General features: G+C 34.0%; 1 non-coding gene across 1 annotated transcript; it reads right to left on the reverse strand.

The window, feature by feature from the left end:
• Window positions 1–8640: 8640 nt before the first annotated feature.
• On the reverse strand, window positions 8641–8714 carry TRNAV-CAC. The gene has a single exon. It is a non-coding gene; the product is annotated as a tRNA-Val (tRNA).
• Window positions 8715–9174: the final 460 nt, after the last annotated feature.

Raw genomic sequence — 9174 nt, forward strand, 5'->3', positions numbered from 1 at the left:
AGCTCTTGATCTGTCTGGTCAATTCTTCATTGTCTTTTTCTTTCTCATTCAACTCATTCAAATTTGGAATCAGATGTTCAACATTAAATTCCCCTATCTTCATAGCTGATATAAGTGGATTTTTGCTTGAAGACGAAAGATCCACTTGTTGATTTTCATGTGGTTTGGTCTCTTGAAGTGCCGATGTGGGAGCATGGATTTGTACAGGTGTAATGCCATAATGATAAACCGGTTCTGGCGTGAAACCTAAAGGATACATAGGTTCCTAGTCGAAAGGTACAGGATTTTCATGATTTTTTCCAATAGTAGCTTGCTTCCTGAGCATATCTTCAATTTTCTGCATCATATTGTCTTGTGAGTTTGCAATGCTAGCTTTAATTTTCTCTAACTTCATTCTCATTTCTGCCTGTTCTTTATTATGTTGTTCTTTGAGACGTTGTATTTTATCCTCCATGATTTTATTAGTAGCTTGTCTAGTACCATAGTGATGTTGAATTTCTCGTTTAGCCATAATAACTGCGATTGAAAATCCTTTTGATATTATTTTTTTCAAATTTTATTTAATGAATGTTTATCATAATGTAAAATAAAAACTATAAAGAAAATAATGCAATGAATAATGAATGTATGCAAAAGGTATTGATCCCAAAAAGTTAACTGTCGTAGAACAACTTCCATCAGCATACAAAAGTTTCTTTTATAATAGTTCATAACTACAGATACGGCATAGCTTTCCTATTAAGTTCTATGATTTCTTTCATCAACCAAGTCATCTTATTTCCATACGTAGAAACGGGATCAACGTGATGATCAATAATCTTTTCTTCAGCAGCTAACTCCCCAACATATCTGGCAACTTCACTCATTTGTACCATGGCCTCGAATACCATACTGCCTCTTTCTTCATTTCTTTCTTCAAAGAAGTCAGTAGATTTTTGCCATTGTTCATTAGTTCCCTCGAGAGTATGCTCTAATTCAGTGATTCTGACTTGATAATTGTACAGAGTTTTTTCAAGATCTCGGATTTGTCTTCGTAGTGAAGCGTTCTCCTCATAACTCTCTTTAAGATCACTACGTCCTAGACATACCTTCTCTTGGAATAAGGATTCTTCAAGTTGAAAAATATAAGCATTAAACTCTGAGTTTTTATTTCTAGACTGATTGTTCGTGCTTCTTGTGTTCTTTGACTGGTTTTCTGGATTTGTACATTCTTGTTTCTACATCGTTGCATCCAAGTACTGGCTATTTCTTTCTCTACTTCAAGTCTGGTGTTGAAATTCTTCTTCTCAAACTCCCATTTTTCCTTTTCAACATTGAACTCTTCAATCATTTGGCCCCTAACTTCAAGTTCGGCAATCATATTGTTCATTTCAGATTCAAATCCCTTGAACATGGTGTTTTTCTCATATTTAAATCTCTCAAGCATACCGTTCTTCATCTCTTCTAATTCTTTAGTTTGATCTCTTTCCTTCTGCATTTCATTCATAATCTCGTGATTTTCGGCTTTGTGTTTCATAATTTGCTCCCTTTTGTCAACCTCAAGATCATCCATTTTCTGCTTTCCTTTCTCAAGGCTTTTGAGTAAACGGCTATTCTTTCCTTTCAAATCTTTAACTCAGTAATTTCTCGATATTCAACTCTTTGTTTATCTGTACTGTGGCTCTGTTCGATCCTAATGCTTTTCGGGATTTGTGTAGCTCATGGTAATTCTTCTTTAACGTTCTGAACTCACCATCAACTTTTTCTTTGTTTTCCCTCAGCATTGCACATTGTGTTGAATGAAAGTCAACATCAACACCCAGCATATCTTTATCTCATCTAATTTGTTCTAACTCTTTCGACCAACCTTCTCTTTCTGCTTCAAACTCAGCTCTTAAGATTTCAATCTTTGATGGAATTGACCGAATGCGATCTTCCATAGAGATATCCTCATTTTGATCTAGTAGAGGAATATTTTCATTTTTCCTGACAGACCTCCATTCCTCATAATCAGGAGTTAACATTACCTTCGGTGCTTTAGCTCGAATACAGAAAGTTGTTTTCCAAGCTGTAACGACATCCATGATGTTTCTTTTGTAATTTTTGATATGAAATGTGAACTCAGATGAATGTAATCCAACAGTAACATGAACAAATTAACGACCCTCGTACTGCCTTATAACCAGAAGTGGTGCATATCCAATTCCTCCCCACAAACCGAGTAACATCACTCAGTTGTAATAACCACATTTGTAAAAGAATTCCTTTTAAATTTTCCATGGAGCACGCCAAACGATATCGTCGCTTTGTATATTTCGAAGGGCATTGATCCACATATCTTTCATAACTTCTTTCGGCCATTCTTGCTCCAGAAACTCTTTCAAAGGTGGGTAGTCCGTACTAAAGCAACGGTATGAAACCTTTTCTATCCTCCAAAAATGGCTACAGATCCATACATATAACAATGATGCATATCCCGAAAATTGTCCACCTCCTAGCCTTCTGTGAGCGCTTAACAATCGAAAAGTCTCTGCTAGAATTGCAGAAGCAAGATTGACCCTTTTTGGTAGCTGCTCGAACAAATCTACTACTGCAGTCTCAATGTATCCAAATACTTTCGGGAAGATGACCATACCATATATACCCAAAGAAAAAAGATCAAATCGTACTTTATCATCTGGATGACTCTGAATAATTTCTTTGATATTGGTCCAAGCACTGTCTTCGCCCTCACCCTTTTGTTTCGTGCGGGATACTACCCATTCCTCTCGTACTCCTGCAATCTTTTCTAACTTAACTCGGAAAGGTTGAGTTTTAACTGACCTTGAATAAATTCGATTCTCCAAAGCCCCTTCTATATGTAGCAAAGTTGTGTACTCTTCAATAGTAGGAACCAAGTCCCCCTTATTGAAAGTGAAGCAATTATAACCAGGATTCCAGAATTGAATTAGGGCTCGAAGTAAGTCATCATCAACTTCGACATAGATCAAATAAGGGATGTCCCCGTAAGACTGATAGAACTGCAGCTTTCTATTTGAATCCCAACTTTCCCAAATGCCTCGCAAATCTTGCATATCATTTTTTTTAGCGAAACCGGAGCATAACTTGCTAACTCATGTACATAATCATCCTGCAGATTGTCTCCCCCTTGTCTCTGTAAGTCTTCAGACCATTGTCTTACTTCTGAGTTTGGAACTATTTGATTTGAACATTTTTATCCATAAATAAAGGTTTTCCAATGAGACGATTAACTCGAAGAGCAGTACCTTTAATCATTCATGATGATATGCAAACAAAAATAAAGAAAATATAAAAACAAATGAATTAGTTCAAATAATAAGGAAGAAAAAAATTTAAATTTAATATCTACCCAGATATTTCTATTTAACATGCTTTTTACACACTTTAAATAATTTGAATTTACATGCAATAAATAAATTAATTAATTAAAAGGAAAAAGTTAGAAGTCGTTTCTCCTTTGTGTACACCTATTTTGGATAAATTTTCGACATGGCTTCAGATCATAAGAGTTTCTAGGGTTTACTATATGCAGAGTTTCAGTTCTAAGAGTAAAGGTACCCGAATTGACCTTGTTAGTGACCCCTTGGGCTGCTAACCCTCAATCCTAGTCCATCACAGACTAAAGTGGATCGAGTTCAATTCGAGGGGATACACTTCTCTATGCCTGACACGGAGAATAAATTCTCACGAAGACGTCGCTTTCACTCCCACTTAAAAGGGACAAATCTCAATTACAGAGATTATGTTTATGTAATGCAAGTGTTGTGTGTGAGGAGAAATATTCAAACATTTGACAAACAAATAAAGAATGAGATTTAATACTTGAAAATAAAACAAAATAAAGAAGAATATATATATAAAAAAATAGTATAAAACTATAAGTATAAAAAATTTGAAAGAAAAGAATTATAAATTAAATAAATATGAATTTTTAATTTCTAATTGATAGAGACAATTTATAATTGATTTTAAAGCTTGACCAAGCCCCAAGCGGAGTCGCCAAGCTGTCGTAACCGGTTTTCGTCCGGGTATGAATTTTTACTTGGCGGGAAAGGTAAAATGAATAAATAAATAATTTAAAAAAATGTTTTGGGAGTCGCCATTGACCTTTTTAGGTTAGGTAGGTCAAATACCTAAAAACAATCTTTTAAAATAGTTTTTAAGAAAACATAATTTAAAAGATAAACTGATATGTGTATAACCAAAAAATTTTAATAAAGAAGGGATTCGTGGTCGATTACGTTTAGGGAAGGATTAGCACCCCTATAACGCCCAAAATTGGTACTCATTAATTATAAATTGTCTCTATTATTTGAAATTTAAAATTTGAAGATATATTTAATTTATAATCCTATTATTTCAAATTTATTACTATAATTTTAAGAAAATTTATTAATTTATATATACATATAAATAAGATATTTATTTATTTAGAAATATCAGAAAATGACTTCTAGGTGCTTTAAGACAGCTATTTTCTTAATATTAAAAAATAAATAAATATTAAAACATTTATCTAATAATTAAAAAATAGATTAATATATATAATTTATTAAAAAATAAGATATTTATTTATCTTAAAATATCAGAAAATAGACATCTAGTTGCTTTAAGACTGCGGATGGGTTTATCCACGTGTGAAATTACACAGATACCCTCACCAAAAGGCATCGTTTTGGTGAGGGTATTTATACCCATTTAAACCGACCCCAAGGGCCACTCTTCTTATTTCTTCCTTTCTTATTCTCTCTAAGAGAGAAAATTGTTTTTCTCTCTGTCTTCTCTCTAAACCCTCCACCGGAGGGAGGCAATTCTGGCCGGCATCCGTGTTCTGGCGCCGGTCACCGTTAACGATGGTTGAAAATTTCCAAAATTCCCTAGGATATAGATCCATTTATTTTAAGGCCGAATCCGACATCTATTTCCCCTAAAAATCCCCATAATTTCCTAGATCTAAGAAAATACCTTCGGTATTTTCAGTTCTCTGGTGATGTTTGGGGTTCTCCGGCGAGGTGAGCTCCTCTTCTTCTCTCATTTTTCTTTCTTTCTGTTTTATAGATTTGGTGGTTGCTGTGTTGTTCCCTGTATCTCTCTTGCAGGTTTGGTTGATGGTTTTATAACCATCACTGAGGTGCTCATCGGACCGGTTAATAGGGTGGTATTTTGGTGAGTCACCAAACTTTAGTGGTGACTCACAGTGGCCTTTAACGTGGACGACTGACTTTGAGTCTTCTGGAGGCTCTCGGTTGACGTCGTGGCAGTATGTGAAGCGACATGGAGTGGCGTAGATCGGCGGCAACAGAGGCGGCGGCCGCATGTCCCTAGGGTATCATAACCCTAGTGCTTCATCTAGAGGCTTCTGGACCGTTAGATCTTATCAGATCCAAAGGTGGATGATTACTGGAGGCTGGGGATGAGATACAAACCCTAAATGGGTTTAGGGTTATCATTTAGGCCGATCTGGGTATATATGGGCCTCGATATTGGGCTTCGTTTTTTTTGCCTGTAATAATAATATTTGTAATTATTTATTATTTAATAATAATAATAATAATAATAAAATAAAATAATTATAATAATAAATCAAAAAAATAAAAAATGAATGGATAATAAAAAAACTACTATCTTCGATTGTTAATTGATAATGATGTAAACTAGGGGTGATTAATGAGTTGAGCAGCTCGTGAACTACTAGAACTCGACTTGGTTAAAACTTGGTCAGTGCTCGACTCGAGTTGACTCGACTCAAACTTAAACTTGAGTTCGATTCGAGACCTTAATGAGTTGAGTCGAACAAGATCTTAACTCGAATCGATAAGTTTGCGAGCATTTCGTTATTATTTTTATATATTTTTAGTAGTCGCCTTAAAAAATATTGCATTAAAAAAAGTCTAAATAATAATTACTAATTTACTGATAGATAATAAGAAAGATGTTAAATTATTGTAAGCACCATTTTTTCAATGCTCTTACCCACCTGCAACATCAATTCCACCAACTCCCATATTTCAACATCAACGCCCATCATACCCTTATTCCTGCTGAAATTTGCGCACAACCACCTCACTAGTTTGCTTATTTTATGTTAAACTTATGTAAAGTTCATCTATAAAAAATGAAATGAATGAAATGTAATGGGGGATTCGAACAAAAAAAAGAGTGAAATAATTGTAAGGCCTTTTGGCTCTCGATTTTTTTCAGCAGAAATACAAAAGTATTTTAAATGCTATTTTTTTTCGTTTTTTTCGTTGTTTAATTTCGAAATAACCAATATAAATAATAAATAATGAGCATTTTACAGTAAAAATAAGGAAGAAGATCTAGTGATTACCCGAGGAAGGGAGTCTCACCGGAGTAGGGGTCGCCTATGTAGGTCGATAGTGAGGGAGTCGAAGAGATAGGGGATTCTAGGGGTTCAAAGGTGTTTTGCATGTTGGTTTTAGGAGTAGATCTAGCTTTTAAAGGATAGGTTTTGCGGTTTTGGGGTGAGTAGGGGTTGCTCCACCATCGAGGGTCGCTGAAGTACGAGGCATACGAAAGGTCATGTTCTTTTAGAGTAGATCTAAGGTTACTTTTTGGAGTTTTCGGAGTGAGGTCCGGTGTAAGGAGGGTAGATCGGAGAGAGATGAGTGTTTTGGGTTTGGTTGAGGGCTTCGACCACCATCTGTGGTGGCCGGAGCGACGGCTGAAATGACAGCACTGGGCTTCAGCGAACTTTTCGCCTGGGGGGAAAGGGAAAGTTGAGAGTGTTTAGATTTTTTGGGAGTTGGGGTTGAAATGAAACCAAAAAAGAAGAAGAAAAGTGTGTTATATAGGGATACTTAATGGGTTATCTCGTTTTAGGTCCCCTTAGTTTATTCCGTGTTTTGCATTCCAATCCCAAGGGAGGATCATTTTTGTTATTTACTGTTTTTATATATGTGTTATTACCTATTGGATTATTTTCTATTAGGTCCTTTAATTTGTGTTTATTTTTATTTTTGACTTACTCATACTAGTATTACACATTATATATCCTTGTATGCATATTTCCTTTAATATAATTAATTGTTTATATCTCACACGTTTAAATTATTTCCATATTTTAGCTTGATTTATATTATTTGTTTATATCTTATTGTTTTTCCCAAATCTAATATAATAGATGTAAAGTTAACACCTCTTTAATAAATTATTTCCTTTAATTTTACTGTTTGTCTCCACTAATTTCGTTCCCCCCTTTATTTATTTACCATTTTGAATATGTTTCATACTTTTGTCCTTTATCTGTTCCAATTCTTATTTAATTTTTTCTAGCATTCAATTGGTATTTTGTGCATTCATTTCTTTCTATAATTATTTATTCGTTTTTTTTAATTTATTCGTTACATATTTTCCTTTTAAAAAGGTTCATGTTTCGAGTTGGTTTAATTACTTTTAATTCCGACATGTTTAGGTTGTTTAATTTAGTCTTGGATTTAGTTAACTTGAAATAGATTGAACCTTAAGTATAGATTTTTCAAATTCTAGTACCTAAACTTTTAACTAGATTATCCTTTTGACATAATTAAATAGGTTAGATGGAGCCTCTATTTTAGCTTAGGTTTCAAATTAGTCTTTTAATTTAGAGGATAATTCGACTCGGTTCTCGCGTATATGCTCGAGGGACCATCTCGATTATTCGATTCAATAATTAATTAAAATAAAAAAGGATTAATATTAGAGCCTACATTTTTAGGTTTGATCCCCTAGGTTCTTTAATTTTAATAATTTGACACCGTATGCTAGAAAAAGCTTTAATTTATTTTTAGAATAATTAAGATTAAATAAAATTTTATTTGATTGCATTGCTTTTAAAACTTAAGGCATTGTTCACTTATTAAGGAGTTAATAGTATATCTTACGCGATCGTGCTCAAGAAGTGACTACTGGTAATTCCCTAAATAAGTCGACATCCTTTTCAAAACCACATCATGTTTTCTAAAAACGAGGCAATGTTCGGTTATTAGACCCAATAACTGATCTCCCGCATTTACGCTCAGGGGTGAATGCTATTGGTCTCAATAAACGAATACCCTTTTCAACTTTGCATCAGTAATGATTTTTTAAATTAAATAAAGATCAAACTCAAAATTTCCAATTTTAAATATAGGGTAATCAACTAGGTACTAATTTTTGGGCGCTTGTGGGGGTGCTAATCTTTCCCCACGCGTAACTGACTCTCGAACCTAATTTATGGATTTTTGCAGACCCCAAAACTCAGTATTTTGATAAAAATAAAATATTTTATTAAAATCACCTGGTTTTTACGGTGTTTCAACGGCTTTGAAGGGCGACCGCACGTGTATCGACAACTACTCTACCTTTCATCACAGTGGGACATGACAGGATTCTTCATTGTCTATCTGAAAAAAAGTTGGCATTGCAGAAGAGCATCCATGAGGTAGTTACAGTAGGGGTACACACTGAAATCATGAGTAATGTCACCTTTTTGCCCTACAAATAAGGTAATATGCACATCAGTTGTTATAATAAATCATTAACTATGTCAACTAATATGTTAGTTTTAAAATCAATAAACTCCTTGAAAAGAAAAAACCACTGAAAATCTACAATATCCTCAACAAGTTTCTGCAGTATTTATGTTAATCCGTTAATGAAAGTCTGAGCCCGGGATCGAACCGGGGACCTCTAATGTGTGAGACTAGCGTGATAACAAACTACACCACCCAGACAATTGAGAATTCCATCTGGTAATATTAATTTAGTATTAGGATTATATATAATCAAAATGTTTCAATATTAACATTATTTTTCTAGAATTATCATTGAATATAAATATTGAAATTAAATTTGTTAGGCTTTTTAGTATATAAATCTTTCCGTTTTAAAAAAAATATCAATTTTTTATATCTAATTGAACCCTCTAACCGTAAAAAATAAGAAATTTTTTTCTATCAGTATATTAACAATGATGTAAACTAGGGGTGATTAATGAGTTGAGCAGCTCGTGAACTACTCGAACTCGACTTGGTTAAAACATGGTCAGTGCTCGACTCGATTTGACTCGACTCAAACTTAAACTTGAGTTCAACTCGAGACCTTAACGAGTTGAGTCGAGCAAGGTCTAACTCGACTCGATATGTTTGCGAGCAGTTCGCTAATTGTTTTTATAATTTTTTAGTAGCCACCTTA

Source organism: Hibiscus syriacus, unplaced genomic scaffold (assembly GCF_006381635.1).
Source record: "Hibiscus syriacus cultivar Baekdansim isolate YM2019G1 unplaced genomic scaffold, ASM638163v2 tig00111582_pilon, whole genome shotgun sequence".
Classification (NCBI taxonomy): Eukaryota; Viridiplantae; Streptophyta; class Magnoliopsida; order Malvales; family Malvaceae; genus Hibiscus; species Hibiscus syriacus.